The sequence below is a fragment of the Protopterus annectens genome, chromosome 9.part0 (assembly GCF_019279795.1).
Source record: "Protopterus annectens isolate FY-2018-M chromosome 9.part0, PAN1.0, whole genome shotgun sequence".
In the NCBI taxonomy this organism is placed as follows: domain Eukaryota; kingdom Metazoa; phylum Chordata; order Ceratodontiformes; family Protopteridae; genus Protopterus; species Protopterus annectens.
Genome location: NC_056743.1, coordinates 1,546,850,367 through 1,546,871,227, shown reverse-complemented (window position 1 = coordinate 1,546,871,227; position 20,861 = coordinate 1,546,850,367).

Below are 20,861 nucleotides of genomic sequence, written 5' to 3'. Positions count from 1 at the left end.
AGATTTTTGCGGCCCTGGATTCTCCTGGCGAGGAACCTCTGTGGTCTCTCCAGCTGCCGCATGTGCTTTGCGAGCTACATGCCAAATGGGGCATTGTACTTAATAATGGGCCTTATAAGGGAAGAATACAGGGATGTTATGACCTCCTTGTTCCTGGATGAGATACCCTTACTTATGAGGTGGGCCATGTAGAAAGCTTTTAAAGACAGATTCCCCTCTCCTTGCGTGTGTGTGTGTGTGTGTGTGTGTGGGGGGTATAACGGTAGCAGCTATGCTTACATCTTCATGTATATATGGGTAGATGTGCTTGTACCTTTAAGTAGCTTAATGCCCATAATGCATATATGTCTCCTTTTACTATTGAAGGAAAGGCTTTGATGGTAAGAATTTTTTAGACTATTTTTGTGGAATTAAAGCTGCATTACAACCTTGAAATCCTCATCTGTTTGAAGGTCACTGGAAATGGACTCAGTTTTGTGCTTCTTTATTGGTTAATTTGTGTAAAACAGTTTGCACTCATTTACTACATAAGCATCGTGTTTGAGCAGGTTTGCGCAAAACCCACCATTGCGCACTTCTGCACAGAGGTAGATACCATTGGTGGTTATAGACGGAAACTTCTTACCTGTTAATTTTTCCCTTAGTACACTGCTTATTCTGCATTGGGAGTTTTGCATGATTGTGCTTCACAACCAAATGGAGCTTTCAACATAACTTTTGAGGTACTAACACAAGATCTCACCCACCAAATCTCTGTTATTTGTACCTCTTCTCCTGTCCATCTGCCTACCTGGTCCTTCCTGTCCTTTTCCCATTTCTGATCACATTAATATACCTACCATTATGCACAGACAATTTCCCACATTTTCTCCAGCCAGCCTGGTCAACAGGGGCATCCTGAAGCAATGTAGCTATTGCATCATGTACACTGACAACCCACTTCTTCTAGTACACACAAATTCAATATGTTAGAGATGCATCTATATTAAGAACCTAGAGTCCAGGCTCTCTCACTCACCAGTCAGTACGTCTGACACTAAGCCGGTTGTCAGCATGCACACCTCACCATCAGCACCAACCAAACCAACAACGCATAACCCTAGATATGCAGAGATCCTTACCAGAAGCCTACCCAAATACCAGAGACCTTCCAAACACAAACACATTTCACATAATAAATCCCCTGCAGAAAATAGCATACATAATATCTCATACACCAGTATCTCACCAGACAAACTATTACGGAAAAACACAAAAACTAACATCTTAGTCATAGGTGACTCCATTGTGAGACACACAGATGTCCCTCTCACCAGGTTGAATAAGGAAACAGTTATGGTCAGCTGCCTGTCAGAAACCAGGGTCCACCACATCTCACACGCACTCAAGTCTCTCAACAACAGGTACTGTTATGACTCTGTCATAGTCGATGTTGGTGTGAATGACTTGAGATGTACCTCACTGGACTATATGAAAAGAGACATGACTGAGCTCTCTGATTATGTGTCTCAGGCAGGTATGTCTCTAGCCTTAAGCAGAATTTTACCTTCGCTTAGGATGATGCCACAATATGGACAAAAAATGATTTTCAACAATTGGCTTAGTTTCTAGTGTCATTCTAAGGGGATCTAGTATCTGTCAGCCTGGGAGGGCATGGTTGACAGATCTCAATGCTTTGTCAAAGATGGTCTTCATCTATCACCCCTGGGATTTTGGTTACTGGCTAAGGCTCTTGCTACCCCCCATAGTGCCTTTTTTAAGCAATGTCACAAGAACAAAATTCTCGATATAAAAATACCGTCTAAAACAACCACAAGGTTATGCTGCTATACTCTAGGAGTATAAACCTGAAACTGTACTCACTGGAAGCTTACCTTGGAAGATGCTGACATTTGTACAGTCGCAGAGGCCTGGTTTAAGGCTGGGTAGAGCACTCCAGACATACTGGGTTACATTTCCTTCCACACATTCAGACCACAAACTGAAGGCACGAAAACTAAAGGAGGTGGTGTATCAATATTCATTAAAGATAAATGCACTTCTAGATTGGTTAAATAGCATGATTCCCTTGAATTATTTCAGGTGCAGCTGACTGTTGGTAAGACCTCTCTTCAAGTCATTGCCAGCGATAGGACCCCCTCTATGAATCAGGACATGCAGTCAGCCTACCTGGATCTACTTGACTCAATCAAGATGCAACCGAACGCACTAGTTTTGGTGACTTTAATTACCCTTCCATTGACTGGGTAAATTATATGTGTTCTAACTCACCTGTCCAAAGGTTCTTGGACTTCATAAACTCCAGTGCCCTGGACCAGCTGGTTGGCACCCCCACAAGGGGCTCAAATATCCTGCTTCTGGTGCTCGACTGCTCATCAACATGGGGAACTATTGTACTTCCCCCAGTGTGTGGTCCTCTGTGGGGAGCTCTAACCAGAAATCAGTCTCAGTAGAAGTACCTTTAACACCACCCCCCCCCCCACACACACACACAACAACTACACTAAAAAACTTCTCCAAGGCCAATTATAATCTCTTATGAGACAGCATAAATACCTTCATAGCCCTCCCTCACTGACAGAATAGAGACCTATGCCAGGATATACACCAATGTTTTATATGAGCATCTCTACAATTGTATTGACTCTGCCATATATGATAGGACTAAAGGAAGATCTTCAGGGAAGAACAAACTTGCCTGCTGGACATCTGCCATTCGCAGGCTGTACAATAAGAGAAAGAAATTCATGTTGCTGTTTAATCTCAGCCTTACCACAGGATACATGCCCAAGGAGTGGCGTATGGCAACTGTGGTCCCACTCCACAAAGGTGGTGCCTCTACGGACCCTGGTAATTACTGCCCCATAAGCTTAACAAGTCTAGTCTGCAAAGCTATGGAGAGGATCATAATGGAGCTCATAAACAAAGATATAGGGGACTTGCAGACATTGGACCTGACCCAGTTTGGCTTCGTCAAGGGAAGATCATGCCTTTTGAACTTGGCCGACTTCTTCGAAACAGTCACCAAGGCCATTGATGAGGGAAAGGCAGTCCATGCAGCCTACCTTGACCTTGCAAAGGCTTTCGACACAATACCCCACTCGGGTATTGTAGAAAAACTTACCAGCTTAAATGTAAACCCATATGTCACAAGATGGGTTGCAAACTGGCTTAAGGACAGAACCCACAGGGTTAGAGTTGCTGGCGCTATGTCAGACTCCAAGCTGGTCACAAGTGGTATCCCACAGGGCTCGGTCCTTGGCCCCCTATTGTTCAGCATCTACTTCTCAGAAGTACAGGCCAACATGGGAGGACTTTGGCTGACAAAGTTTGCAGACGACTGCAAACTGGGCGCCATAGTGGAAAGTGCATCGGACACGGATATCCTTCAGAAGGGACTCACGGAAACAGATAGCTGGTGCCAGAGCCATGGCCTGAAGTTAAACGCCAAAAAATGTATAGTCATACCCTTCGGGAAAAACAAGGTAACCCCAAGCTACCATATAGGTGGCAATCCACTAAGCACAGAAGAGGTTATCAGGGACCTGGGGACCCAAGTTGACAGTGGCCTTTCTTTTGACACTCACGTTGCTAAAGTGGTTAGAAAGACCTTCTACATTGCCCACCTGATCATGAAGGGATTCACATCCAGATCTAGTGAGGTCATTGTTCCCCTGTACTCTTCACTTATCAGACCAATGATGGAGTACAATGCCCCATTCGGGATATATCTCACCCGACATCTGCAGCAATTGGAGAGACCCCAAAAGTTCCTCACCAAAAGGATAAAGGGACTCCAAAATCTGTCATATGCTGCCAGATTGAAGAAACTCCAGCTCTATTCAGTCGCATACCATCTGCTCAGAGGTGACATGTGCCTGACATACAAGGCCATGTCCAACCCGGAATTAATGGACATGCTCCACCTCAAAAAATCCAAATCCACCAAAACCACTAGAGCAAGCGACTTAAACCTTAGCACGGATATAAATAGGACGTGCTGGAGGGATAGATTTATCACTCAGAGACTCCCTATGCTGTGGAATAAAATCTCAGTCCATGTGAGGCAGAGCACCTCGCTGGCTCTGTTCAAGAGAAATCTTGACCTGTGGATGGGAGATCGTAGGTTTACCCCGGGAATCATCTCTGTGTCACTGCTGGACAGAGGCACAACAAACTAATGGGCACAGTATTTTTTCATATAAGGGGTGGCGTAAGCCACAAAAATTTGGGCTAGGCTTATAAATGCCTTAGGGCAGATAGCCTAGTATAAACCTATGAACCTATGAACCTATGTCTAAGAGTAGGAAGGAATGGTTCCAAAACAGGAAACACTCCCTCCTCAACTTAAACAAGCAAATAAGACTTCTTGTGAAGACCTCCAAAGCTAACTATGAATCCAAATTAGCTTCCCTAAGAACAACCATAAGGCATTCTTTAGTTACATCCATAACTCAAAGGAAAGGCCCAGATTTCCATGGAACCTGTAGTTAATGGTACTACATATACATAACCCATGGCTATAGCAAACCTGCTTACAAGTTTAGTGAAAACTTCACTCCCTTGCCACCACCACACATACCCAAAGCATCCCTACCACCTGTCCCCTTCTTAGTATCTCTGAGGAGCAGATCTTAAATGCCCTCTCCAGGGCCAAAAACACAGCCTCTATGGGACCAGATAACATCCCAGGCACTGGCTTTGTCCCAGCAGAATGGAAAACAGCTACCATCATTCCCTTGCACAAAAGGGGTATATCCACTGATCCTGGGAGCTATAGACCCATTAGCCTGACCAGCCTTATCTGTAAGGCCTTGGAGTGAATCATCATGGACCTTATCAACAGCAATATAGGAAACCTGCAAATGCTCGATGCCCACCCAGTATGGCTTTGTCAAGGGGAGATCATGCCTTTTAAACATGGTGGACTTCTTCAAGACAGTCAACAAAACCCTAGACAAGGGAAAATCTGTGCATATGGCCTACCTAGACTTAACCAAGGCCTTTGATGCAGTTCCCAATTCAGGCATAATTGATAAACTCACCCAGGTGGGTATCAACCCATATATTGTCAGGAGGATTGCAAACTGGTTCACTAATTGAACTCATACAGTCAAAATAAGGGACTTAACCTCCTCCTCCAGCCAACATGCAACCAATGGTGTTCCACAGGGATCGGTTTTGGAACCCTTACTGTTCGGAATCTACATCTCCGAAGTACAGGCATAAGCTAAAGGTCTGTGGCTGACAAAGTTTGCTGATTACTGCAAACTAGGAGCAGTTATTGAATCCCCTATAGGTGTCAACATCTTGAGAGATGTCCCCCTGGTCTTGTCAGGTATTGCTGTATGGTCTCGGCAATACCTGACATGACCAAATAATCTTCTTCAAGGAAGAGTAAACCTGCCTGTTGGATAGCAGCAATAAACAAACTTTATAATAAAAGGAAAAAATTGCTGCCCAGGACAAAGAAGGAGCAGGTGCCAAGTTGGAAGCAATCTCTCCTTTGCCTTCTTCACATAAGTCCACAATCTCAAAGGTAACACCCAAATCTGCTCTAGGTATCTTACTAGTTATAATACCTTGACTTGTTTTGTAAAACAAATAATACAGAGGAATTGGGTTGTACTAATGGCCGCTAGTGAGATTAAAGACATTCTTGGTGACAGGCCTTTTTTCTCATATAGGAATATGAAGTCCTTGAAGAATATGTTATGTTACAAAGATTTTTTCAGGCCTGTAGAGAGGACTTTTACCAATAAGCCCGGCACGTATGGCTGTTTGAATTGTTCCTGCTGTTCTGATATTGTGGTTGGTTGCAGTGATAAGTTCAAACATCCTATTAGTAGTAAAGTTTATCAGTTTAATTTTTCTACCACTTGTGTTACATCTAATGTGGTGTACTTAGCTAATTGCGTGAGATGTACTGCATTCTATGTGGGTAAGACCACTAGAAAGCTAAAAGAACACATCATTGAACACAAATCGGAGATTAGAAGGGCCATTGACAGTAATGCCTTGTATAAGCACATAGTTGATTCAGGTATTGAACATAGATTCTCCTTTAGAGTTATTGATGTAATACAGCCTCCTGCCAGAGGTGGTGATAGTGGTAATTTACTTGAATTAAAAGAGTATGAATGGATTCTTAGGTTGAACTCTGACCATTTTCCAGGTTTAAATAATATGATTACCTTGAAACCTGTTCTTGTTAAATTGCAACATACTAGGTTGCGATAATGTTATGTTTTTTCTAATTTTTCTAATTTTTCTAATTTTAATGATTTGTTTTATATACTTGTGGTCACATGATTTTTGGACAGTTGGTCATGTGACTTCAGTGACCTGTATTTAAACCATTTGATTTTTAGATTTGTTTGTATTAGTATTGAGGAAGGATTTTATCCGAAAGCTTTGCTATTATAAAGTGTGTTTTTCTCAGTTCTGGTTGTTATAATAAATAAACTCCCCAGCTAGGCATCAACCTGTATGTTACCAGATGGGTAGCTAATTGGCTCACTGATAGAACCCTCTCAGTCAAAATAGGGGAAGCCACCTCTATTAGTAGACCCATAATGAGCTGTAGTTGACCAAGTTTGCAGATGACTACAAGCTGGGCACTGTCTTACATTCCTCTAGTGATGTAAACATCCTCTAAGAGGGCCTTACCCAAACTAATGACTGGTGCCAGAAGCATGGCCTCAAACTGAATGCCAAGAAATGCATCATTATCCCCTTTGGGGAAAATGGCATTCCCACTAATTATCACATTTATAATAACATACTAAGCATGCAGTCAGTCATGACAGACTTGGGAACCCAGGTTGATAACAATCTGACTTTTGACCACCACGTTTCCCAGGTTGATAACAATCTGACTTTTGACCACCACATTGCCTCCTTTGTATGGAAGGCTTTCTACATGGCCCACTTCATAAATAAGGGTATTTCATCCAGGAACAAGGAGGTCATAACATCCCTGTACTCCTCCGTTATCAGACCCATTATCAAGTATACCTTGCCAAGCACATGCAGCAGCTGGAGACACCACAGAGGTTCCTGACCAGGAAAATCCAGGGTCTCAAACACCTATCCTATACAGATAGTTTAAAAGCCCTGTTCCGCTACTCAGTCTCATACAAACTGCTCAGAGGTGACTTATGCCTGGCATACAAGGCCATCTCAGATCCAGCCTTGATGGAGTTGCTGCATATCCGTAAGCCAAACTCCAGTCACATAGCCTGCATGCAAGGCCGTAACCTGGTCTGTGGCATTAATAGAACTTTTTGGCAGGATAAATTTATATCCCAAAGACTCCCCAATCTGTGGAATAGACTCCATCTCAATGTCAAGCAGAGTACCTCTCTATCCCTCTTTAAGAGGAACCTGGACGACTGGATGGGAAACAGAAAATACACCCCTGGGATCCCACCTGTGTCCCTCCTGGACAGGGGAAACAGGTGATGGCTTTGAGGGAACATGGGCAAAATTCTTGGCCATGCTTATTAGGACCTCAGGGCTAATAGCCTAGTATCATCCTATGAACCTAAGTTGGACTTACACAGACTAATGACTGGTGACAAACTCATGGTCTTAAAAAATGCATTATAATCCCCCTTCAGCAAGGGCATTGTTCCTGATAACTACTACATCAATAGCAATACTAAGAATGTATTTAGGGGTGTGAGATCAAGGCACACAAGTTGCCAACAACCTTACCTTTGATCACCATGTCTCTACAGTGGTAAGAAGGGCATTTTCTAGTGCTCATCTCATAAGTAAGGGCATTGCCTCCAGAAAAAAGGAGGTCATAATCCCCCTGTACTCTTCCATCATCAGTCCAATAATGAAGTACACCGATCTCTTTGGTATGTACCTTTCCAGGCACCTGCAGCAATTGGAGAGACCACAAAGATTCCTTACTAAGAAAATTCTGGGTCTTAAGCATCTGTCACATGTGGACAGACTGAAATCTCTCTCACTTTACTCTGTGTTATACAGACTGTTCAGAGACAACCTGTGCCTTGCATATAGGGCAATCCTTGACCCTGTTTTAATGGAAATACTGCACATTTGCAAGTCAAATGGCACACAAGTCACACGTTCAAAGGACCATAACTGGTATGTGATATCAACAGCACTTGCTGGAGGGACAGATTTGTATCACAGAGGGTACCTCACCTTTGGAACAAACTTCCAGTTCCAGTTCTTGTTAAACAAAGCCCCTTGTTGACCCTATTTATTTGGATGATTGGATGGGAAACTGGAAATTCACCCCATGGGTCTTATCTGTGCCCCTCTTGAACAGGGGCAAAAGGTGTGGATTTTAGTGTCTGGTTGATACAGTCACTCTAGGGAACTAGGATTGAACTTGGCTTGGCTTGTAAGGGCTTCAGAGTCATTAGCCTAGTAACCTGAGTTATTAGCCTAGTAACCTGCTATGATCCTATGATTCTATGATCTTGTGTCTAGTGCCATTAATGGCAGCACAGTTAAGGATGTGGTATAATAAGCTGACAATGTGACAGTGACACTTGCAATACCATTCAGGTATAGCTGGGTGTATAGTATGTCACTTTTATGGTATGTTTAGAATTTTGTACTTTAAATGGATAATCTCATGGGTTAATGGGCCATTTGCTTGTGTACATGTCCATGATATATGTTTATGTGAACCAAATTACATACAAAATCTGAAGATCCAATATACCTGCCTTCACTTTCATAATCTTCGTGATTTGAGAAAATAATGATTGATTTTAATGTAATTTTATCTTTGCTGTTTGTATACATAAACAACATTCCCTGCTGTGTAATTAACTATGAGCCACATATACAAAAATAACATTTCATCTGTGTAAATCTACCTGGTTATCAAAATTTAATAAAATAAAATAAATCTCTAGAAAAAGGTGAAGCCAGAATAGTAAGCACTAAAATCCAGACTATGAAGTAAAAACAGAAGAAACTATGTTTTATTTAGCTTACTCTGGCATTAATAATTAATAATTAATTAATAATGGATTAATATATACATAGTGAGATAGATACATAGATATTTGTTTATATGCACCACTTATAAACAAAGGGATTGTGTCTAGATTGAGGGATGTCATTGTCCCCTTTTACTCAGCCATTATTAGGCCAATAATTGAGTATAATGCTGCCTTTAGCATGTATCTGTTCAGATACATGCACCAACTGGAATGCCACTGAGGTACCTTACTAAAATGATAAAAGGGCTAAACAACATGTCCTACATGGACCAACTCAAAGCCCTGTCACTATATTCAGTATCCTACAGATTGGTAAGAGGTGACCTGTGTCTGGCATATAAGGCATCCTCTGACCCAGTATTGATGGATTTACTGCACATCAGCAAGTCAAATGGCATCAGAAATGTTACATCTATGTATCTAAACCTCTTCTCCAAATCAACAAAATGGTTTGTAGGGAGAGTTATAGCTCAGAGAGGATGTTGCTGCTTTGGAACAGACTCTCCGTCCACATAAAACAAAGGTCAGCCCTGTCTATATTCAAGTACAACTTGGATCTATTGATAGGAATCGGAAACTTTACCCCAGGTGCACTACTAATGGACACAGGCAGCTCCTAAATGCTTTATCCTGTGCATGAGTCCCCACAAATTATCTATGGTATGATCCCAGTTATTTTTATTAGGGGTAATACATAATTATCGACCAAGGGATGGATAAAGTCAATCTCTAGTCAAATGGGAGAGTTAATTTGAACACAAAAAGGGAAACTGGCCAGGCTTAAAATGGTCTGAAAGGGCAGCTAGCCAAGTACTTTCCTATGAAGTTATGAACCTATATAAAATGTCATATTGTTAGCATGATTACTATTTTATAATGTGCTAGCTATGTTTAAACTAATGCAAGTGTGCTTAACATTATACAAATATCACCTAGTTAATGTGCATGAGATCAAGTTGGTTTATAAAGAATAATGCCTATGTGGGTGCATACAAATTGTTTTATTTCTTTGTTAACTAGGTAGGTCTACTGGATACAAGTGCCCCTTTTCAGGGGCAACTCAAGAATTTGCTCAGAGTAATACAGTTGACAAATGGAAGTAGAAGGACTCCAGCCTTGTACCCTTGACTACAGGAAGCAGCTCTTCTTTAATCCTCTGAATGCCAGACTGGGGAATATATCACAACAGTTAAAAGTCAGCATAAAATAAGGAATTAAACTCTTAAAAAAGAGAACACGAAACTGAATTTAGTTTAAAGATGAAGATGTCATTTAAATACTGAAAAAAAAACTGTGCTGCCTTAATCATAAATGGCAAATGCAATCGGCTTGCATAAATCCAAATGTTAAAAAGAGAACATCTGCATCAGTGAGAATACCGCCCTTTAATTCGGTAGTCATATTGGGAATAAAAACAAGCTTCATAAAAAATATATGCACCTCTCTCTGTGCTCCAAAGTTAAAATGTCTTATGTTCTTACAAATCAGGAACAGCAAACAGACTGTGCAGTCTGCTAATTATGTGTTCAGTTACGATTAATTAAATATTAGTTATATAAAAAATTTATGGATTTTGTTAAAATTCAAATAAACTGAGGGTGTTGTTAAATTAAACTGAACAGAATGAAAACGGAGACAGATTTACTTACAGCTTAGCTTGTATTCTGGGTGAATTTGGAGCATGTTTAGCATGGCAGATGTGTAGCAATATTGGAATAATATATCTTCTCAGCCTGCTTCAGTGCAGGGGGAGGGACACTATTAAGTTAATTGTTTTTCAGAAATTAAAGCTATCTCATACTAATACTGCATGGAGTACATTTATAAAAGATATAAATAAATATATATATATATATATATATATATATATATATATATATATATATATATATATATATATATATATATATATATATATATATATATATATATATATATCGTAGCAGTAGCAATCACAGTGACTTGGTCAAAGCTACTAAATATTGCAACTTATTTTGTCAACACACTTTAGTCAGCAACACAGATGACTGACAGGTGTGCAATATTGACAATTTCCAGGATTGGGGAATAACCCCTTCCCTGGTATTGTGTGATCATGGAGTTAATATATATAATCAGCAGAAGGATGTGGGGGTACAGTGGGGCTTGCCCCCTGCAAAAAACAGATCTTTTCTGTTTTTTTAAAAGCTATGTCTTGGCATGTGGTGAGGATTTTCCTCATGCATGCATGCATGTTGAATTGTTGACATTTTTCTTGTTGATCTTTTTGGTTGACATCATTGATGTCGATGTTCAGGTGTTTCGATATGTGTCACTCTATATATATATATATATATATATATATATATATATGTGTGTGTGTGTGTGTGTGTGTGTGTGTGTGTGTATGTATGTGTATATGTGAGTGCATGTTTGTAAGAGATATGGAATGAGATAGAGAAAGAGAGTGAGAGAGAGTGAGTGAATGAGATATGAGAGACTGGGCACATATTTCTCAAATTCTTTGCTCAGGAATTCTGGATAAAGTCAGAATTATGGGGGACCTAAAATTATGATCAGTCTTTAAATACAAGAGCTGAATTCTCTGTACAATCGGAAGTTTCATTGACTGGCAGTAATCTTCAGTGATTAACCAAAAAAATCAAACATTTTCAAGGGACAGAGCAAAATTAGAGGCAGCTGAGTCATGAGGGTGACAATGCTTTACGTTGTATGATTTTTTTTTTTATTATTTTGGTGACAGTGAGACATCTGAAGTATAATCAGTCAAGAAAATTACAGTAACTGCTTATATGTGTATGTGTTTTTGTGTGTGTGTGTGTGTGTGTGTGTGTGTGTGCATGTGAGAGCACGCATGTGTATATGCGTGCACGTGTGTGCATGTATGTGTCTGTCTGTCACTCTTTAGTTTGTGTCGACAAATAGTTACACAACTTATATTTTACATGTAAAATATTTCCTCCTACGACAATTACATATGGTGCAGAAAGTTCGAAACATTAAGTGGAGAAACTATTTTAAATAAACTTAAATAATACATATTAATACAAACAAACAAAAAATACAAAACAATTTAAGATATAACCTACTATCTAAATGCAATAATGCCCTCCAAAGTGGATGAATAATGTCCCTTCCTGGGATGGTGAGGCCCCTCCACCTGCAGTGTCAGGCCTCACAGCACCCTGGGTGGGCTGTTATTTCCATAATGAAGTCAACGCTGTCAGGCATTACTGCTTGCTTATAATATGGTAGGAGTTATATGAATCTAGTTCAGCCAATGAAACCACTGAGCAAAATGACTTATCCAGAGCTTAATACTGCGTACCAACTCTGCAGTTCAGTCAGTGGGACAACATAACTTCCATTTATTCCCCTTGTCAGAAAAAAAATTGCTATTATATACAAACACCAAAAAAGACATAAAAAATGAAAGAAGCAATGAAAATAATACTTCTGTGTACTCAGAAGGAAGGAAATGGCGGAGGTAACTCCTAAACTGTTTGCTTGGAAGTTACTTCTCCAGCAAAAAGCAATAACTTGTCAGTCTGACAAGTACCAAGCACTGAAACAATTAATATTGTATTCATTACTATCCTTTCAGAAAAAATATATATATCTACATCTATATATACAGATCTATTTCTATGTGTGTGTGTGTGCGTGTGCGTATATATATATATATATATATATATATATATATATATATAGATATATGTATGTATATATGCATATGCATATACATATGCATATATTTATTTATATATAGATATATGTATGTATATATTCATATATTTATTTATATGTATATATATATATATATATATATATATATATATATATATATATATATATATATATATGTATGCATACACACATAAATGAAAATGATACAACAGTCAAAAGAAATCTTTACCCATAACACCCAAAATAACTTGACATAAGTAAATCTATGCATAACCCACACATGAACCTTATGATGTTACTGTTCAGTGCTAGAAGCCTAAACAAGAAACTCACATTTAGACCAACAGCAGCACAGACAGGGGCTAAAGGTGGAGTTGCCTGTTTATGTTAGTAGCAAATACAACTCCAAGTTGGTTAAACAGGATGATGCCCTGGAGTTCACATCCAAGTCGCCAAATACAAGGTTCTTTACCATGTCCTGGCCTGCGACAGGTCACTCTCAATGAACCCATATAGTCCACAAGTCTTACCTAGACCTAATAGAGGTGTTCAGCATCCAGTTAAATACCCTATTTATGGGAGACTTTAACTGTTCCTCTGTAGGCTGGGAAACATACACTGCCTCTAACTTGCAGGCACAATGTTTCCAAGACTTTATTAACACAAACACCCGGGACCAGGCAGTGTGCAGTATAACCAGAGGATCAAAGGTATTGGACCTAATGCTAACCGACATGAGAGAGCATTACATACCCACCCCCTGTGTCATGTCCCCACAAAGGTGTCTCCCTCAAAATAAAAATCAATCTGGAAAACCCAATTGCATCCAGAACAGTTAGAAAAAATTCTAAAGCAAACTAAATACTATTAAGTGACAGTTTGTCAAAATTCTTGGTTCCCCCAAACCCCGAGAACACAGCTACCTATGCAGAATTCTTTACAGAAATCCTGTACATACATGTAAATGGCTGCATTGAGGCTACTGTACTTAAGTAAGCCCAGATACAACACCAAAAACAAACCCACTGGTGGAATCCGTGTCTTAGCAGGCTATATAACAAAAAAAAAGTCATGGCCATAATCAGGAAGAACAACTCTTATAGAGACAAGAGCTCTCTGATTCAACTAAACTAGAAACTAAGAGGTCTAATAAAGTTATTTGCTATAATAAAATCTCCAAATTCACAACCAAATCCAAAACCTGTACTCACCACTGCCTCACCCTACAATCATTGAACTGGCTGGAACTCCCTAACTACCTCGACTACCTCCAACTTACCACTGCTCACAAATTAATATTCTTTCCAAATAAGTGCCTAGCACTAACAAACATCCTTCCCCCTTACATCCCAACCAGATCCCTGAGATCTGAACATCAAAATTTAATCTCTATTCATAAACCCAAACGCCCTGCAGGCCAACTCCTTCTCTCTTTCATTGTAGGCAAAAAATGGAACTCTCTTCCTCCCTCACTTAGGACGATACCTGACGCCGAATCTTTCAAGACACAACTTTTCTCATTTCTATCTTCCAAATGCAAATGCTCCTGCTTCCACCCTACATAAATACAAATAAATTTCCCCATAGAGCCTACTAAACTCCTGATGCAAACTTCACTACATCCTCTCCTTTTCTATTTACCTTACACAAACATAATCCATCACCTTCTGATCATTCAATTTCTCTCTCAACTCTTAGCATGTATATAACGCAACTGTCCAGTAATCACTGATGCCTATTTCTTGACAATTGATTCTTATTGCTCTGAATGTAAAAACCTGCAACCTTTGTCTCATTGCATGTACAATGACAATTTATTATTTTACTATACCTGTTTTGTATGAATTCATACATGTATTTTACCTTTGTATTTGGAATTTTTTGTAACCTCTAATTGTGTTTCTTATGGAGCTTTTCTCCCCGGGCCTCCACTGAAAATGGGCACATTCTGGCCCAGTGGACTTCCCCGGTAATCAAACTGAAATCAATAAATAAATAAATAAATAAAAGTCCAACAAGGCCAATTATGAGGTCAGGATAGCCTCCCAAGCTAAGGACAGTCACTAGACCTTCTACAACTATGTCAGGAACCTTAAAAGTAACACTCAGCAGTGTGCAGAACTGGTGGTAAATGGCACAACCCTCAATGACCAGGGTGACATAGAGAATCTACTGGTTGACAAATTTAGCTCACCCCCACTACCCCTGTAAAATCCCTTCTAGCATATCCTACACAACTATCATCAGGGAGTAAGTCCTGGTGGAGCTTGCTATGGTCAAAACCACTGCTTTAACAGACCCTGACAATATCCCCAGTTGCCTCCTAGATAGCCATAGTAATCATTCCTCTTCATAAGGGTGGACCATCAACTGACCATGGGTACTACAGACCCATCTGACTGACAAGTCTAATATGCAAAGCCATAGAACATACTATCATGGAAATGATCAACAAGGACATTGGCAACCTGCAGACACAGAATCCATCCCAGTTTGGCTTTGATAAGTGAAGGTCTTGCCTTCTTGTCCTGATAGACTTCTTCAAGAGGGTCACCAAGACTATGGATGGTGGGAAGATGGTGCATACTGCCTACCTTGACCTGGCCAAAATATTCGATACAATACCCACTAAGGTATTATTGACAATAACTCAGAACTAGTCATAAATCCATAGATAACTCACTAGATTGCTTTCTGGCTCTCAGATAGGATCCAATAAGTCAAGATCAGTGAAATCACCTCCACTAGGAGACCGGTCACCATCAGAGTACCTCATGGCTCCGTGTTGGGGCCCACTCCTGTTTGGCATTTGCTTTTCAGAAGCAAATGCCAAATAGGAACAGGCCCTAACATGGAGCCATGAGGTACTCTGCTCCATGTTGGGGCAGAGTACCTCATGGCTCCTTGTTGGGGCCTGCTCCTGTTTGGCATTTGCTTCTTGGAAGTCAAGGCTAGTGTCAAGGTCTCTGGTTCACCAAGTTCACAATGATTGCAAATTGTGAGCTATCATAGATTTTGTCTGGCAGTTGGCACAGAGGATTAAGGAGATGTTTACCTGTTTCCTGTGGTCCAGTGGTGTAGGATTTGATTCTGTCAGCTTCCATTGCCTAACTGTGTGACTCTGAGTAAGTCACTTAATCAGACAGCACTACCCTAGTCAACAAATACAAACAAATGAATAAATAAAAATTCACCCATAACACCAATATCCTTAATGAGAGCCTAACACAAACAAATAACTATAGTCAAAACCATGGATTAAAACTCAATGCAAACAAATGTATTATAGTGCCTTTTGGGAAATCCCAAGCTAATTTACTCTATTGATAAAACAATCCTAAGACCTGAAACAATAGTTAGAGATCTGGAAACATATATAGATAGTAATCTAGCCTTTGACCAACATGTAGCCAAGATAGTAAGAAAACCATTCTATGTCACCCAACTCATAAGCAACGGTATGGCATCCAGGTATAAGGAAGTTATAGTACCATTCTACTCACCCCTTATCAGACCCATCATTGAGTACAATGCGCCCTTTGGCATGTACCCAACCAGGCACTTGCAACAGTTGGAATGCACTCAAAGGTTCTTCACCAGGAGAATCCAAGGTATGAATACTCTGTCCTACACAGAACACCTTAAGACCCTTTCTCTGTACTTAGTCTCCTACAGGTTACTGAGAGGTGATCTATGCCTGCCATATAAGATATCCTTAGGTCCAGCTCTGATAGATCTCTTGCACATCTGCAAAACAGCATCAGAAACACTAGATCCAAGGACTGGAACTTTGTCTGTGACAGAAATAGAACATTCTGGGGAGCCCAACATGTGCCTCAAAGCATCCCTGCACTATGGAATAAGCTCCCTATCTATGTGAAGCAGAGTTCATCCCTGATCTTATTCCAATGAAACCTTGATCACTGGATGGGAAATTGCAAATTCATCCCCATTCTGGCCCTGATGTCTCTGATGAACAGAGGTCGACACTAGGTAAATTAATCCTCAACTAACATACCTCCACATAACCCATAGTGATCTCCTCACTAGCCTACCCTGCCATATAGACATCCAAAGAACTCGGGGACAAAAATAGGTTAGGTTGCATGACTAGGCTTATTAAGACCTTGGTGGTTGTTAGCCTAGTATAAGCCTATGAACCTATATATTATTGCAACATAATTACTTTTCCTGTCTTCAGTCAAACATTTCAAGCAAGGCCTACATAACCAGTAAAGAGACCCTATGGCAGTATACTAAATTTATATAATGAGTCCAAATAGACATAGGCAATAGTAGGGAACAGTGCATGCATCTGTTAAGTATTTATATTACATAGTTAAGACTAGGTTCAGTCCATTTAAACATCTTTAAAAGAGACAATGGGTTCATTCTCTTTAACAGCGTTACTTTTCTGGTCCATTTCTTTGTCATATTTAGAGGTGGCAGAAGGATTTCCAACAGTACAGATACACAATAAATGACAGGAAACAGCTTATAAGCAGAATGTGAATGCAAAGATGAGCAAAGTAGCCCACAGTCATACAACAGATGAAGGTTACAGACTTCATGCAGTCATAAGAGAAAATGAAAAGGGTCTTGGGATAACCATGTAAGACAAGGTAAAAGGCAAAGTGTATTAAAGAAGAATGTAGGGCTTGAGAATATTGGCAAGCATCAGAAGGGGAATTATTAGCAGTAAATAATAAATCAATATCCATTTGACCAGACAACTATTCTGGAGTACAACATACCGCTTCCAAGTCCAAGATATTATACATACATAGCAAACTGGAAGACATTTTCATACATAATGTGTAGAAGCCTTAGACACCATGTGAAGAAGCATTGTTTAAAAGAGTGGATGTTTGTTGCAGGAAACAACTTTGCATATGAGCATGTATGATGCAAAAATTGTGAGAAAATGTTAGAATGCATGGCAGAGCTATAATGTCTCACAATGGCAATGTTTCATAGTTATTTAAATCACTACCAGTGTACACACACACACACACACACACACACACACACACACACACACACACACACACACACACACACACACACACACACATACATATATATGGATGTAGCATTCTATACCAAAGAGATGAAATGTCACTGCATTAACATTGACAACAAAATGTTGACATCCTACTGCACATAGTCCATGGAAGCATGTAAAATTAAAAACAAAGTGTTTTAGTAGGGGGGCAAGTCCTCCTGCACCCTCATGTGGGGGCAGAGTTCCATAGCCCCTTGCTAATTATCTATATTAACTCTAAGATCACAGAATACCCAAAAAAATGTGCATATTCCCCATACCTGGAGATTGTTGATTTCGCACACCTGTTGCCCATCTGTGTCAACCAAAGCATGATGTCGACTATGCAGATGCTGATGTTTGAGTGTTTCACTCAAAACTACTACCCCTTTATATATATATATATATATATATATATATATATATATATATATATATATATATATATATATATATCAAGTCTGCAGACTATAGCAAGAGTGTACATGAAAGTTGTAAGTAGAAGCAATGTCCAAGGTAAAAACTCTGTGGAAACCCAGGACAAGGGTTCGATCCCCCAGGAAATTTATAGGAGGAGGAAGGTGGGTGGGATGTCAAGAATGAATGAAGATCGACAACACGGGTGGAAAATTATAGTGAGTACATAACTTCTTTAGCTGATGGTGTCAATCTTCATTCATATTTGATGAATAGGACAGAGTCCCCAGCTACTTCAGTCCCTGGGTGGCCTTATGGAGGGATATTCCTGAGAACCATAGAGCCAAAGGATGCTCTTCCTCTGGAGACCATATCCAATTTGTAATGAGTGATAAAGATATGAGGCATAGCTCAAGTTGCAGCTGTGCATATCTCGTTCATGGAAGCTTTAGAATGGAAAACAGCTGACATGGCAATTGATCTGGTTGAATGCACTCACGCACTGGCGCAGGTAACTTTCGGTTGTTACATTCATAAATTAAAGTAATGCAATCTCTTAGCCATCTAGATAATGTAACTTTTGATACAGATTTTCCCACAGTCAGGCCAGAAAAGGAAACAAACAACTGCTCTGATTTCCTGGACCCTTTAGTTCTGTCAAGATAAAAATGTAGCTGCCCATGAATGTCCAGTAAATGTAAACAATATTCATCTTTGTTGGAAAACTTGGGGAAGAAAACTGTTAACTCAATAGTTTAATATTAGATTCAGAGACCACCTTAGGAAGAAAGGAAAGATTAGTCCTCAACAATAGCTTGTCTTTATGAAAAAATATATACAGGGATTTTGCACATAATGCTTGCATTTCAAAGACTCCCTCTGGAAGAAATGATGGCCACTAAGAAGAGGGTTTTCCAGGAAAGGAATCTGAGATGGGAAGTTGCTGCTGGTTCAAAGGGAGATAGTACTAAAGATTGCAAAGCCAAGGTTAGAGCCCACGAGGCTATGGGTTCTTTGAATGGGGTTTTTAGATGTAAGGCCCCCTTGAGAAAGACCTTGCATAGACGATGGAAAATTAAAGAATTATCATCATAGCTGTTGTGAAAATTAGAAATAGCTGCTAACTGAACTCTAATGGTAGAAGCAAAAGCTCCTTGGTTAAAAAGGGTGGCTAAAAATTCCAAAACTTTTTCTACAGATGCTGAAAAAGGGTCTAAGTTTTCTTCTTTGGCCCAAATTGAAAATCTCTTCCATTTACTGGAATAGAGTCTCCTGGTGGAAGGTCTATAGGAAGCCAGAAGAATTTTTTTTGCATGGGGGAAGTTATGTTGTTCTGCCTGGTGATTAATGAAATTGGAGGAACCAAGCTGTGAGCTTGAGAGAGCATAGGTCTGGATGCACCAGTCCCTGTGGGTGAGACAGTAGGTCTGGAATCCACATAAAAAAGGGGAACCAAACTTGCCTGAGCCAGAAGGGATCAGTGAGAATCACTTTGCTTCACAACCTTTAGGCTTTCTTTAGGAAGAGGGAATGAGGTGAAAGGCATAAAGAAGACCTGAGGGCCAATGAAAAAGGAGAGCATCTCTTGGGGACTCCCCCTGATGGGGAATTAGCGCAAAGGAGCTGCTGCATTTGTTGTTCATTGGGGAGGCAAAGAGACCACAGCAAGGCTGGCCTCAGTGGCGAAAGATTTTCTTTGAAACTTTGGGATTGAAAGAACACTCATGAGGCAGTAGAATGCATCTGCTCAGCTTGTCAGCTATCATGTTAGAACTTCCTGGGATATGCATTGCCACAAAAAAGCGGTTGGACAATATCACCCATTGCCACACCCTGAGAGCTTCCCAACAAAGGGGGTAGGATTTGTTTCCACCCTGTTTGTTGATGTACCATACTACTGACATGTTGTCGGACTGGATAACATCTGTTCCTAGAGGAAGAGCAGATTGAAAGGCTTGCAATGCTAGCTGCACTGCTCTCATTTCCAGGACATGGATGTGCAAATTGGCCTCTTGTGGAGACCAAGTCCCTTGGACTGTTCTTCCCAGATAATACCCCCCTCCAATCTGAGAGGCATCGGTGGTCACTATGGCCTTGAGTTGAGGGGAAACAAAGGGATGGCCCATTAGGATTTTTTCTGACTGCATCCACCAGGATAGATCCTTTCTGCAACAGCCTGTCAGCAAGATCAGGTGGGTCACTGGATGAGATAAAATGGACCATTGAGAAACCAGAAGCCACTGAAGTATCCTCATGTGGAATTTCACTAAAGGAACTAAGGTGATGGCTGCTGCCATAGATCCAAGGGCTTGAAGGACAAGTGGAGCAGGGACTTTGTTTTTTGGTAAAATGAGTTGTACTTAAGACCTTATCTTTTGCAGCCTGTGAATGGGTAGAGAAGCTATACATGGGACTGTGTTGAGGTGGGCTCCTATGAATTCTAGATCCTGAGTGGGAGACAGCTGTGACTTTTCTCTGTTGACTGTTATGTTCAAGACATGGAATAAGTGAATGATGAAATCTGTGGCTTGTAGAAGTAGATGCCTGGTAGGGACAGTAAGGAGCCAGATGTCTAGATAAGGAAAAACCCAGTATCCATGTAGTCTCACATGACTTGTGACTGCTGCCATGCATTTGGTGAACACTCTGGGGGCTGTGCTGAGACCAAAGGGCAGTGCTCTGAACTGATAATAACTGGTCCCTAGTCAAAAGTGGAG